Below are 15360 nucleotides of genomic sequence, written 5' to 3'. Positions count from 1 at the left end.
GTCCACATATATGTTAGAAAGTTGTTTTGATACATTGTAACATAACGAAAACTAGTTGCAAAACAGCGTATATTTTGAGTCCTTAAATTGTTATGAGTATAAAAATATTGATGTATAGAAAAATGACTAGATGGATACACTTCAGACTATTACCGTATTTCCCCGAAAATGAGACCTAGCCAGACCATCAGCTCTAATGTGTCTTTTGGAGCAAAAATTAATATAAGACCCGGTCTTATTTTAAGACCGGGTATAATGTAATATAAGACCGGGTCTTATATTAATTTTTGCTCCAAAAGACACATTAGAGCTCATGGTCTGGCTAGGTCTCATTTTCGGGGAAATACGGTAGCAGTGCTAATCTTGGGAGAGTGGGATTGAGGAGCTAGAGTAAGACACTGCTGAGGGTTGGATTCCAGTTAGGAGAGGCCAGATGGGTGCTGCAGGTGCACCTGGCCGCAGAGGGGTTTGATCTCCCGTTTGTAGGGAGCAGCTCCAGAGTGCAAACCTCGTTACATTCACTGGTTCTACTAGTTGGTGTACAAATAAATCTGGGTAATAAAAATAGAGAAAAAAAGGAGATGAAAATGAGATAAAAACAGAGTCTGACAAAGATAAAAGTTGACGCAATCAATTGGGCAGAAGATAGGTGTGGATACTTTGGGCTGATTTGATTGCTCTCTATTTCACCTTGCTTCTAAGGGCCATCATGTGTCGCAGAGGCTGGGGAGCTGAAAACTACAGTTCTCAGACCCGTTGGCAGCTACCGTGGAACGCTGAATGCAAATTAGGTAATACCAAGTAGATGGGTTGTGTGCGAGTTGGAAGGCAGGTATGGGGCCGAAGTCATCTTCCTGCCTCTTTGGGTTGTTTTTCTGCTGTCAAGCCTTGTCAAGGAGACATGAGGTTTTCCTACAGCAGGGCTGCAGGTTCCACTCCCTGGCTTAGGTGTTGAAATGTGGTTGTGTTGGCCAGTAGGGACTTCCTAGTCCCTGAATTACGTGTACTGTAATGCGTTTTTTAACTCAATACTTTTACAGTCTGAGAGTCATTCCATCTCTTCCAAAGATTTTCTAAGTACCTGATATCCTCTAATAAACCTCTGCTTCTTTAAGATACCTATGGTAGTTTCTATTTCCTTGTTTCAGTTATCTTAACGCTACATAACAAACCACCCAAAACTTAGTGGTTTAAAACAGCAGCAATCATTTATTTTGCTTACAAATCTGGTGTCATGCAGGGCGGCCTGCGGGGTCTCTGCTCCGGCTCCCCACATAAGAACGCAGGATGTGGCTAAGCCAAAAAGGAACACCCACGGAGCCATAGGTAGGGGAGTCATACCACTATAGTCTCACTGGAGGCTGGATTCACATGACATGCAACCTGCTGGCCGCTTTGCTGCCAACCGACCCACTCTCCTTGACTCCACTCCCCAGCGCAGCTGCAGCAGTTATATTAGTGGCCAGTGGCTCAATGGTTACAGCTGACAGCCAACTAGCCACCGCGGACGGCCATCTACTACACAAGACAGCACCTTTCCACGTGAGGCCGAGAGCCTGGAAACTGCTCTCTGGGGCTCTGTCCCCACATCTGGGATCTGGGCAGGACTTGGCAGGGAAAGCTCATCTTGTTCCACGGCATGTAAGATGGAGGGGCTCTGCTGAAGGCCAGATGATCTGCTTCCAAAGAGCAGTCTGCTACTGGCTGACAGCTGACTTGCTTCTTATCTACGTGGGCCTCTCCTCACAGCGTAGGGGCTGGGTCCCAGGGTGAGAGTGTGTGTGTGTGTGTGTGTGTGTGTCTGTGATCGTCTTTAGTAATTATCTTCAGAGGTCCCATAACATTAATCCAGCCATGTCATGCGGGGTGTCATGAGGGGTCTCAGCTTCCGCTCCCCACATAAGAACGCAGGACATGGTGAGGCCAAAAAGGAACACCCACGGAGCCATAGGTAGGGGAGTCATACCACTATAGTCTCACTGGCGGTATCCGCCTCTCTGCAGTCCGCAACCCACAATCCGCCCTTGCTAGCCCTCATTTGCTGCTAGCGTAGCCACGGCAGTTATATTAGTGGCCAATGGCTCACTGGTTACAGCTGACGGCCAACTAGCCACAGCTGATGGCCATCCAATCACAGTTGATGGCCATTTACTACCTGAGCCAGCACCTTTCCACGTGAGGCCGAGAGCCTGGAAACTGCACTCCTGGCTCTGTCCCCGCAAGCAATATTCTAGTAGTTGAGAGAGTCACAAAGTCTCACCCAGATTTAAGGGGAGAGGCTTTAGATGCCACCTCCTGATGGAAGTGTGTCAAAGTTCTGGAAGAGCATGTGGGATGGAACTATTGTGGCCATTTTTAGGAAGTTCAGTTGGCTACAATCCTGCTCTGAAACAAGACTGATGTAGTTGATAACACGTTTTTTTGTTGTTTTTTTAAACCTTAAGAATAAAAGGCTTAGCTAAAACTAAGTGCAACAGAAGGCATTAAATCTGTAAATAGCTAAACAAGTAACATTTAAAGGAATAGACAAGAAAAGAAAATGCAGATGTTTAAAAGATTAAAAATTTTTAAATAGAAAGGCTAAATTATAGGAGCAAATCGTTTTCTAAAGAATAAAACTTAATACATAGGATGTGAAGGTAAGGGAAAATAACAGAGAAGGTAGAGCTAAAAGCTTGAAAATTAGAGAAGCAATAAAACAAAGATAAGGATAGAAAAAGAACGATTAAAATAGCCCACATCAAGACAACAAAATATGTTCAAATAGCACTGAGACAAAAGTCTATTAAAACAAATACATCTTTATTAAAATAAGGGAAAAAGTGAGTGGAGGTCAGTTCAAGGTGGATTCTGATCCTAGACAGAAGGGAACCCTCTTTCAAATCCCTGTGTGACCAGGGTTACCTTGCAGGGCTGCCACCAGTACCCCTGCACATCCTGCCTTTGGGGGTCCCATCTCTTTGGCTAATCAAACTCTCTCTGTCCTCCCTCCCTCTTTCCTTCCCTCTCTACCATTTTCTTCTCCATGCTGATTTCAGACTTCTGCAGAAGCAAATCTCCCTGGGCTTTGCTGACTATGTCCAGGTCTTTCCTGGTCCTTTGGTCATCACGACTGGGTCATCATCCTGGTGAGGAGAGAACAGAGTCCATTGAGCTACTTCTTACGGAGGCCATTTTGCCACCCTGCAGGTTAAGGTAGGAAGTGGTCTGGGAATCTGTGTGGACACGTTGTTGTGAGGACCCAGGAACCCGCTGTGTCTTCATAAATGCATCCTGTCAGTGCATGGATTCCTTAATTTCTCTAGTTTAATCTGCAAGTGCCCTTATGGTTGTTTTCTTTTAATGACAGCGATTAAGGGAAGAATCAGTCATCGTTCCAAGCACACACTGTCCATTTCCAAATGGGAGAGTCTGGGCTGATTCCCTTCCCTGGACAGCGCTGTTGTCCCTCTCTTCCTGGGTCTTTGTTATGTCCACTACTGGAACGCTGCTGTTGAGCCCCAAACCCCCACCATCGAGGAAGACCCAGAGTCCCCCCCAAGACTGTTTGGGAAACACATGTGAGCAGAAATCACTCAGCTGTTGGGCTCTAGCAGTGAATCCTCCCAAGCAGCAGCCCCCCACCTCCGGTGGAGCAGGAGCTGAGCTGGGGGTGGAGGTGTGAGAGGTGAGCCTGGCAGGCTTCAATTACGTTGCTAAGTTCTGAGTTGCTCGTTTCCTGAATGGCTGTGTCGGCTCACCCTGGAAACAGTCACTTTCCTGGCAGCTCCTTATATAGGTGGCAGGCTGCCTGCTGCCAGCACCTTTGCCTTAGAGCTCCCAGCTGCCTGGAGGTTCTGCTGCCTTCAAGGGCCTCATGCTCTGTGTTATCAGAGGCTGAGACTTTCTCCAGAACTGCAGGTTGTCAAGACTCCCTTCTTTAGGGTGTTAGCTTTGTGGGGGGCCCTGGAGGAGATTGCAAGGTAGGTAGGAAGAAGAGGGACTGAGCTTGTGATGGAAAGTATTTGGTCTCTCTCCATATGTTAGAAAATTAAAGAATGATGGGAGTGGTGGGGTTTGAACTGATTGTTCAATGGGGGATGAGGTCCCTGCCCACTCCTGCTTTCCTGCAGGGTCCCCTCATGACCAAAGGCACCTGCTTTCCAATGCCTGTGCTCCCACCAGGGTGGAGTCTGTGCTGGAGCTGTACTTCATCTCTGATGTAGAAGTAAGAAGCATGAATGGACCCACAGACTGAGCCCCAACTCACCGGCCTCCGTAATCCATGTTTTGACCAACTGAGTGACTTGGCCCTGGATTAAAATGGAATGGATTTTTTTTTAAAAAAAAATCAGTGGGGATAGAGAGAGAGAGTGAGCACTCATGTCAAATGGCTGATGACCACCGACTATGTGCTAGCACTTCATGTCTGTCAACTTATTTCCTGCTCATCACAGTTCCAAGAGGCAGGGGATTTTATTGTCCACAATAGGCCTCACTTGGCAGAGAATAAATACTGCTTCTTGTAGCATCATTTCTATGTTTAAGAGGAGCTCAAATATAGCTGAGATATTATTCATCTCGAAGCCATCACCCATCAGTTTGGCTCTAACTTTTTTTGTCACATTCCAGAAATTCTTTCTTCTAGGATAGGACCAGGGCAGCTGACTAAGAGATCCCCACCCCACTCTCCCTGCCCACCTCCTCCCCACTACTGAGTAGTGTCTTACCCTCAGCCTCTGCCATGGGGTGGAATGGCTGCTGAGTGACACTCTCCTTCTCTGCTCGTAATGTAAAGGCTGCTGCATGGAGTGACACATACTGCCATTAGTCACTCCTCCAGCACCGAGTTTGTATCTGTGTTTCGCAGTTACAGACAGCCAGTAGGAGTCATAAGTCATACTCAGACTTGAAGAGGGGACAAAAAAAATGATACATGTTGTGGAACCCCCTTAGTTCATCTTCACCCTTATTGGGGAGAGGATCTTTTAGAATAAAAAGGAATTCTGGGAGATAATTTGAATTAGCAGGATAGAGGCCTGTTTGTCTTATAGATGTTTTACTCTGAAGAATCTACAAGACTTAAAGTTATCTAGATTTGAAGTGCCATAAGGAGGCTCCATCTGCCACCAAGAGCATGCAGCCTTGACCACAAGGGGCTCTGTTAGAATGGAGCCCTGAGTCTGAAGCCTAGGGGTGGAGTAAAGACAGGGAGCGGGGTAGGTGGGAGCAGAGGAGTAGAAAGAGAAGGAGAAGAAGGGACTTGGGAGTTCCCACCTAAGGCTGATACAGGCTGATAGCACTGAAGGGCTGTGCCGTGTTTCCCTGAAAATAAGACCTAGCTGGACCATCAGTTCTACAGCATCTTTTGGAGCAAAAATTAATATAAGACCCGGTTTTATTTTAATATAATATAAGACCGGGTATAATATAATATAATATAATATAATATAATATAATAATAATATAATATAACACCGGGTCTTATATTAATTTTTGCTCCAGAAGACGCATTAGAGCTGATGGTCCGGCTAGGTCTTATTTTCGGAGAAACAGTGTATTAAGCCAAAAGTAAGGACTTGTTTAACATTATCCTCTGGGCGCTGGGTGTCATCATGGCTGGCTTAGAAAGATTTTCTTTCTGGTCTAGATGTTGCAGGACGTAAGAACTGGGTAACGTAAGGAAGATCAAAAGCTTAAGCAAATGTTTGGGTTGGCCTCCTGCAGGTCAGAGGTCTAAGTGGATAGTACGCCAAGGCTTGTGATGGGCCCTGTGCTAGGGCGCGCTCTGGGTGGTGCCCAGTCCAAATTGCTCCTTGCCTGAGGGCTACCCCCAAATCATAGCAGAGTGGCCCAGCAACCAGATCTGTGTTTGTTAAATCTTCCCTGAGGCAGGTAATTGGTCCAGGTTGGGCCAATTGTATCTTACCTTCTGGGAGGATCTAGAATAGAATATGGAACCCAGACATACATAGATGGGGAGTTCCTAGAGGGGAGATGCATCAATGGTGAGGTTCTAGAGGGAAGTGGATCCTCTAGCCTCAGTCAGGCGTTCAGGCCAATGTCGTGACTTGAACTTCATGAGACTTTCCCCAGAGCCAGAACCACCCACTTAAGCTGCTCCTGAATTCCTGACCCATAGAAGTTGTGTGAGATAATAAATGTGGTTTTTGGTTTTTTTTAATGTTTTAAGCTGCTAAGTTTTGGGGGTTTTGTTACATAGCAAAAAATAACACAGAAATGTATATACACTGAAGGTGTATCAGGAATGTTTCTTTGGCAGCAAGTAATAGAATACGTGGCCACAGTCTAAAGTCTTGGGAACACTTAATGCTGCATTAGTTTCCTAGATAAGCCACCACTTCCATAGGCTCAAAACATCAGAAATGTATGTCTCATAGTTCTGGAGGCAGAAGTCTGAAACAGAGGTGTCAACAGGGCCATACTCCCTCTGATGGTACCAGGTAAGGGTCTGTTCAGGCCTCTCTCCTAGGTCTGGTAGCCTCAGGCATTCCTTCGCTTCTCCCTGTGTCTCTTCACATTGTCTTCCTTCTCTGCATGTGTCTGTCTCTGTGTCCAAATTTTCCCTTTTTCGAAGGACAGCAGTGTATTGGATTAAGGCTCACCGTGATGACCTTATTTTAACTTGATTAGCCATATAAAGACCCAAAAAAGCTCACAATCTGAGGTACCAGAGGTTAGGCTTCCAATATTCCTTTTTCTGGAGTACACAATTCAACCAAACACATGCTTGCATATCAAGAAGTCCGACCCCAGCCGGTCTCAGGGCTGGTGTGGCGACTGTATGATGCCATCTAAGACATAGGCTCCTTTTGTCTTTCTTCACTGTCCTTCGCTTTTGGGGGATACTTCTCCATTCCTGCTTTTTCCTTCCCTGGACAGAGATACCAATTAGTGCAATTCCTGTCCTTTCTCCAAGGAAAATGAGATGACTTCACTCATCAGTAAAGCTGGGTGGAGTAATCTGAATGTGCTGGTCTTGGGACTCATCTGCCAGCAGAAAGGTCATGTGCTCTTCAATCCTCCCTCGTGACATAAGTTTTAGACGGGAAGGGGACTTACCCCTTGGATGGGCCTCCAGTTCGGGAATGTGGAGTCTCAGAAACTTAAGCATTTGGGACACTGGCCAGAGAACCCAAGAGTGGATGTGGAGAAACAAAAGATTCATATGGGAAAGCTTTTGTCGAGCCCAGAGGTGTGGCTTGTTGTCCTGTCCTGTCGTTGCGGTGGTTTGTTAAGGAGGAAGCACTTTTCCTGCATTGGTTTTTAATTCTATGACCCAGGTAACAGGCTTTCAGCTGCCTGTATGGAGTTTCGCTCCTAATGTGACTATTGCTTGTGGAGGTTTTGTTCACAGATGAATGACTGTCTACAGCCGTGGTTCTCAAACTCACAGGTGGGTAGCAGCACCTGAAGGGCTTGTTACAACACAGATTTCTGGACCCCCACCTCTTTCTTCTCTTCCCCCCAAGTGACCCATCTGAGGCAGGGTTTTTCCACATGGCTCACCTGGAAGATGTCCTGTGTGGCTGAGCCAGCAGCAGTGTTTCCTTGTGAGGCTGTGGCCAGCTTGGTGGTACACCAACTTGGATTTGCTTTCCCTCCATCCCTTCCCATTTCCCTTCTCTTTTCCCGCCCTGGGCTTGTTCCTCTCAGTAAAACACTAGCACATACGCTCTTTCTCGGGTTCTTTTTGCTAGAGAACCTGGGCTCAGAAAGGGCTGAAAAGGGAAATGGATATTAAAGAGTTATATGTAGGTGGATCTCCCCACAGAAATGGCGTACTCAAAAGTCATGGCTTTTAGCGAAAGCTCTCCTATCAAGTCTAAACAGCTTTGTAGGCAGAGCACAACTAGGGATGTGGGGTGTGGAATTTGGTGTTCCCATTTCTGTCCCACTGAGAACCAGGAGCATTGTCTGTGGACTGGGCAGCAGAAACACAGGCTCCTCCTCTGGGTCTATAGGCACCGAGGTCTCTGCTCCTGGGAAATGGACTTCGTTTCTTTGAGTCACAATTCTATCAGATCACAGAAGCTGAGAATGGAGGGCCATTTTTCAGAGAGGTGTATGTAGCATGAAGATGAGAACCAGGAGAAGTTGCTAGACCTTCTGAGCCTTAATTTCTGCATTGAGAGAGTAGGAGGCAGGAATAAGTAAACTTCGAGACTTCTTCTCACTCTAAATCATGGAATTCTAGATTTTGAGACTAACTTGGGGTGATGGCATGAAGTAGTTGATGACTAAACCTGCTTTTCCCTGTCCCCAGGCTGAGATCCTGGTCTTACTGACTGAGACGCGAGTGTGCTTGTTGTCTTTAAGTTGTTAGCTCTGTTCAACTCTTGACGCTTTGGGGTTGGCCTGTGTAGGTTTTGGACTATGTGGCATTAGGGGTTGGGCTGAGTGTTTCAAGATTTTCCCAAACCTTGAAGATTTCCCAAACCTGTGAGGCCCTTGTTTATAGTGCTGTGTATTGTGGAAAGAGCTTTTGTATATATTATCTAGCCAGAACCTGACAGTCTCTTCAGAGCTAAGTGTTTATATCCACTTTCCAGATGAGAAATTGACTCTTAGAGAAGTTAAGGATTCAAGGTCCCAAAGCTGGGACTTAGGGGCATAACTGGGCAAGAAGCCAAGAGCTATTTACTTACAAATGGAGCGGGTACTTGGGAGAGGTAGCGTGGCTCAATGGGGGGAAGCAGAAGGTGGAAGGAAGAAGACTTGAAGTAGGACTCAAAAGAGAAGGAAAAACAGAGTGGTTTTCCTGCCTGGCTCCTCGTCACTGCTGCCAAGCCTGGCGAATACCTCTGTTTTCTTTCAATCACTGCCTTTTTGATCAAAAGAAAGCCATACTGGCTTTCTGTAGAAGCCGTATGGGCTCATGATAAATGATTTAATCAGAACAAAAGAGTAGAATGTAACCTCAAAAACGCCTCTGCTTTGGCCCATCGTAAGAGCCCTCTCAGAATGTCTCACAAGTGTCTGGATTAGCGCTGCCATCCTTTCTGTGGTCCGTGGCATGAGTCATGTACTCTCGAAATGCTTGTGAGGATGGCCAGGTCTATCCCACATTGTCCCGATTTCGATTTGGTGTGGGATTTTGGTGTCTGTATATAAGCACATGTCCCTTATCCATTTCAGGCTTCCTTCGGCTATGCATGGAAGTGGGAAACAGTATCATGTTATTAATAGAACACAAGTAGATGTCACCTGCCAGAAACGGGGCTTCTCTGGGCTGGAGCATAAGGCTTCGTTCTGAAAGTCTAGGAGGGGATTCCTATGCCCACTGTTCTGAACTGAGAATCATTGAGCCTACAGAGCCTACGTACTCCCCTCCTTCCCAGAAGTCCAGGCAGAGAAGGTAGAACAGGGGGGGTTGACCGGAAGGACAGCCATGTCGCTCACTGCATGGAGGCAGGAAGTGGAACAATGAGTGGAGCTCAAACTCTTCCCTGTTATAAAAGACAGTCACTCTCCTCCCCAGCAAAACATGGCCCAGGATTGTCCTCAGCTTTGAGTAGCTCCTCCTCCCTCGTGAAGGACTAATAATGTGGTACTCCCTTCCTTCGGGGCAAAAATGGACATGTGAGTGCTGCAGCACTGCCTTACACATAACTGAAGTTTCCCCTATTAAAGCGATACCGTGTATTTAGGGCACAATCCTTCCCACAGCCCCAGTTTAGCAAACAAATACCCTGTGAGCAGAATCTGTTGATACCTCCTGTGTTAGGAATTGGGGACCAGAGATGACACAGATGTAGTCTCTGCTCTCAAGGAGCTTACAAACCCGAATGGGAGATAGACAACCCCCTCGTAGTGGAAATAAAGTCTGAAAACTGTAACAATGTCCATGAAACAATTACTGTGTACAGGTGATATCCCGATCATGTCATGTGCTTGATTGTGTTTAGTTCTCAGAACAATCCTCCTGAGGGAATTGTCGTGTTCCCAGTTCTCAGCTGAGGGAGCCAAGGCTTTGGGAGGTGAAGTCGTTTGCCCAGAGTCACACAGGTAGCAAGAAGCAGAGCCAGGAGTTGCGCCGAGTTCTGACTAACGTCTCCGTGTATCACCATGACATTCTATTCCTGCAGTAGAGGACACAGAGTGCGACGGGAGCCCAGAGAGGGGTCGTCACCCAGATCGCAGAGATCAGGGAAGGGACACAGAGAAGCTCACACATCACTCTGCAAATGCCTGAGCACCTAGTAGGGACCAGCCAGTTAAATGGGGGAAGAAAAGAGGGAGCATTAGTAGGTCAGGTCTGCACAGGACACCTCGGTGGGAGAGGGGGGGGAAGGAGGATGCTGAAAGGGGCAAGAGGAATGTGGAAAGGGGTGACATGAAGGCTGAACCTCGTAAGTGTGTAGAATTGAGCTCATTCCCTTCAAGGTTAATGCAGAAATGTCCAGTAATGACCACTATTGAGGCTGGTTGACATAAAAATATTTATTTCTGAGGAGAACACAAATGAAAATATCTAAGTGAGGCGGGTAGGGGAGACATCAGGGCATCAGGAGCCGGAATCTCAACCATCTGGAATCCTACTGAAATTTGGCGGCCCATTTGAGAGCCTCAGGTATCTTGCCAAAATATTTTTTAAAGGAGAAAAAAAACAATAATGTTGCTTGCGATAATAATGCACTAGAAACTCCTCACATTGACATTTAGAGATTTCCTGCCAATCGCCCAGAGAGCTCATAATGGACAGAGAGCAAAGGCAGCAAGGGAAAGAAAAAGCAACCAAGCGATTGAGCTGTGCTTCCTTGGGTTTTTATTATCGTCGCTGCCTTTAGCCATATGCTTTTCAAAGGCACTGACAAGCCTGGACCGATTTCAAAGGAATTCCTAAACCCAGATTTCAGAATCGTCATTACGTCTCCGGATTGTCAGTGCTCTGTACAGGAAACACAAATTTATAGAAGTTCTTAAATGTTTCTCCATAAATGTTGATCAGCTTCTCCTGTCATTACATGGTATGCCTGGGATGTTGAAAATAGATGCTAATAAACTGCCAATCCAGCTTATTGCCAAGTAATAAAAAGCATGTCTCTTCCTTGAAATAGGATGTCTTACCACTTGAGTGGGTTCCAGACGCTGCGTACAAAAGGAAATAAGATGGTTTCTTTTTTAGTCTGGTGTTCCTTACCACCCCCACCCCCACCGTCACTTTTTAAAATGGAATGAAAAAAGATACAATCTGCTGGGAACACAGGTTTTTAAGTACAGTGCAGACCCTGTTAGTGCTGCAGCTGTCATTCAAGAATTCTGTCATTGTTTGCCACCACTGGAGATCCCATATGGTTTTGACTCTCCACTCATTCCAGGTCTTTCCCCATCCTTCCATCTACCAACCTTGGTCAATTTAACAAACTAAAGCAGAAGCTGATAGTTCAGGTGGCTGATGAGTCAGGAACAGAGCCTGGAAACTGCCACAACCAAATGGGGCACTGGAACTCTACGTCTCTGACTCCATCTTCAACCCAAAGGAGAGCGTGCTGATTTGCTAGAATGGTGGCGTCATACCTAAGGCTCTGGAGAACCAAAAGCCACAAGTACACTGGGTATTTTGTTCAGACTTGAATGAAGGGACAAAACAAAGGGATAATGCTGGGAAAATACAGGAATCTTCTACTTTAGAGAAATTTTTGGATGGATGGAATATGCAGAGATCTGGCATATGTTGGGGTATTTCATCCAAATAAATGAAAAGCATGTTGCTTTACTCTGTGCCTCAGCACGAAGAAGACCAATGTTTCAAGGACACCCTTGAATGTTGGAGGCAGCATGGTTACATATTTAAGTGTCTGCTCCACACCACTAATTGGATAATGCGAAATGCTCCCTGGGAACCAACACATAGTAATGTTCAGCATGTTGAGGTGAAACCATGGGATCATTAAATTTTTGGGGGGCACGTATTGCATGCCACGCATTTTTCTAAGTACTAGATTGTATGGATTAACTGATTTATTCCTCACAAGGGCACACAGAGCTAGCATTTGAACCCAAGCATGTCACTCCCAAGTCCTTTGTTCTTAGTCACCGTGCTTCACTGCTTTCATTTTCAGAGCTGTTGGTTCATCTTGGAGATTACGACTTTTTTGTGATGTCCGTTCCTCAGCTAGTCTATCATAATTCCAGTACTGTTTGACCTATGGAGTGAATGGTAAATTTAAATACCGCCTACACACCCACTTACAATAGTGAGAGGTGGGGATGAGTAAGAGGAAGAAATTTGCCATAACCAGTATTTTAAAGAAAAGGAAAAGGAGAAGGTAATTATTCAGTCTTCAAATGCATTAGAAGCAATACAGAAATATGCAAGTAATTAAGACTTTGGTAATTCACACATATGAATTTTGTCCCCTTTTCATCACAACCACAACTGGGGATGTATATAACCTCCAGGATCTGAGGATGATTTCAGTAACCAGCAACTTTTAAAACCATATTTTTTTCTGCGTTTTCCTTCATGATTATAACTTCAGATAAAGCAATCCTTCTTGCTCATCTCTCACACAACCCTGAGTACTTTAAAGTTCTGATAGGATTCTTCCTTTGGCTGTACTTACATCCCATCCATGTAAGAACACACCTAGCTCTCCATCCTGAGCTCTTCCCCAGCCTCTCCTTTCACTGTTCAGTAAGTGGAGGGTCCCCAAAGTCACATTTTCAGGGTTTATTTTGTGGAACTCCCAAATGTGATAGAACAAATTTTGCTATTATTTTAACTCTCACACTGCCCTCGAAGGATGGTGGGGTCTCGCTAAGGTCAAATGAAGCCATTGTCTTTGGTATAATAACCTACATTCTTGAGGATAGAATTTAAATGCTGGGGTGGGGAAGGGAGCTGTAGATATGTAATCTTAGATACAGAAGCTAGAAGAGAGCAAAATTACTGTGTTTAAGAAATAAGGAAGTATAAAATAGAGATAATAATCATTTAAAAACATAGGATTGTTTTGAGGGCTAAATGAGAGAATTTACAACATCTGGGCCCAGTCCTCAGCACACAGCGAAGGCTGAACCAGTGTTAAAATGTTTTGCCCTGCTGTCATTCTTGTTGTGACTTGTTATATAAGCCTTTCTTGGGAAAAAAAAAATGCTAATGATAGAAACAGAGTCAAGAAGAGAACCATAATAAAGAACTACAAATGGTGTTTGGTAGTGTTATGTGTAATACCAATTTAAACAGAGAGCTAGGAATAAACACTAAAGAAACCAAGGTTATAGAACAAAATGTATGTGTTATAAACCTGGAAAATGAAAAATTACATAACATGTACTAAAAGTCAAGGAATGGGAAACAGGATGAGTGCTAATTTGTTTTAGGTATGTCTCTAGAATGTAGCATACAGTTCACTTTTGCTTTGGGAACCAATCTGAAAGTCTTTTTGTCTTAATACCTGAATTTTGCTCATTTACATTAATTAATATGATGTGTTCGGCTTTGTTTCTATAATATTTTGTTTTATACTGTCTGCTTTTTAACCTTAAAAATGTTTTTCTCTGTCTTTGCTTTGTTTTCTTTCTCATTGCAATTTCATTGAGATAATTACAGATTCACATGCTCTCATAAGAAAAAATACAGAGAAATCTCCTGTACCCTTTACCCGGTTTTCCCAGATGGTAACGTTTTGCAAAACTCTAGTACAATATTACAACCAAGATATTGTCATTGATACAACCACCCATCTTATTCAGAGTTTTCCAGTTGTTTGTGTTTTTTTGAGTGTTTCTTCTAATAATTTAGAAATTTTCTGTTTTTATTCTAGTTTTTAGCTTTGTAATTTTGTGTAACTATCTTTTTTCGAAATTGAGACATATTGATATATAACACCATATTAGTTTTAGGTGTACAACATAATGATTTGGTATATGTATTTATTTCAAAATAATTACCAGAATAAGTTTAGTTAACATCCATCACCACAGTTACAATTTTTTTTTTCTTGTGGTGAGAACTTTTAAGATCTACTCTCTCAGCAACTTTCAAATATATCATGCATTGTTGTTAACTATAGCCACCATGCTGTACATTATATCCCCAGGATTTATTTATCTTATGACTGGTAGCTTTTACCTTTTGACCACCTTCACCCATCCCCCACACCCCTGCCTTTGGTAACCACCAATCTGTTCTTTGTGTCTGTGAGTTCAGTTTTGTGTGTGTATTTTTTTTTTAAGATTCCACATATAAGTGAGATCATACAGCATTTGTTCTTCTCTGTTAGATTTACTTCATTTAATGTAATATCCTCAAGGTTCATCTATGTTGTTGCAAATGGCAGAATTTCTCCTTTTTTGTGGCAGAATAATATTCTTTTACATATACCGAGAATGCCAAAAAAGTATATACAAGTTGACACTTTGGTCAACGTGTCTCAAACAGTAGTTCGCCATAATCAGAAGTCTCTGGATGCTGATGGGCACCACTTTGAGCATCTCTTGTAATTGCTGAAGTCAAACGTGATTTCCATTTATCTTTTGTTATAGGTACATATTGAATATTACAATTTTAATGCAGTTTTCCTTTCTTAAAATGTGTATACATTTTTTTTGGCACTCTCTGTATATGTATCTTCTTCCCATTCATTTTCTTTATCCATTCATCCATCAGTAGACACTTAGGTTGTTTCCGTCTTGGCTATTGTAAATAATGCTGCAACGAACATGGGACTGCAGATATCACTTTGAGATAGTGATTTCATTTCCTTTGGCTATATTCCCATAAGTGGGATTGCTGGATCATATGGTGGTTCTATATTTAATTTTTTGAGGAACTTCCGTACTGTTTTTCATAGCAGCTACACCAATTTACATTCTCATCATGAGTGCACAAGGGTTCCCTTTTCCCCACATCCTTGCCAATACTTTTTTCTTATCCTTTTGATATTTATGTAGCTATCTTAATCTTGTATTTCATAAGATAGAGTCTATTAATTCCTAACTATGAGTAATAGTGAAATTAGAATATTTCTTTCTTCCCTTTCCTCTCTCTACTCCTCTTTTTCCCCCGACTTAATTTTAATTGATAATCTTATTTTCTTAGAGCTAAACTTTGTACTGTTAAATACACTTCTCTCACTTGATTTGGCAGTTTTTTAGACCAAGCTATTAGAGATGAAGAAACACATTTATACCACAATGTGCTTATACCTTGTCCTACCCTTGTGCCCCTTCCCATCTGAACTTTTGTCAGTTATGTCATTTCTGTTTCATTTATGATCTGTTCTTCCTCCATAGTTACTACATGTGTTTTCTCTTGGTCTATAGTAATATAAATCCAATGTTCTTTGCCACTTCTTTTGTTGCAGCTTTTCTAGTCATCTTTTGGTAGGCCTAAGTTTATTCTTTAATAGA

The sequence above is a fragment of the Rhinolophus hipposideros genome (assembly GCF_964194185.1).
Source record: "Rhinolophus hipposideros genome assembly, chromosome: 12".
NCBI classification, from domain to species: domain Eukaryota; kingdom Metazoa; phylum Chordata; class Mammalia; order Chiroptera; family Rhinolophidae; genus Rhinolophus; species Rhinolophus hipposideros.
The sequence above is the reverse complement of the archived record's forward strand: the minus strand, read 5'-3'. Positions refer to the sequence as shown.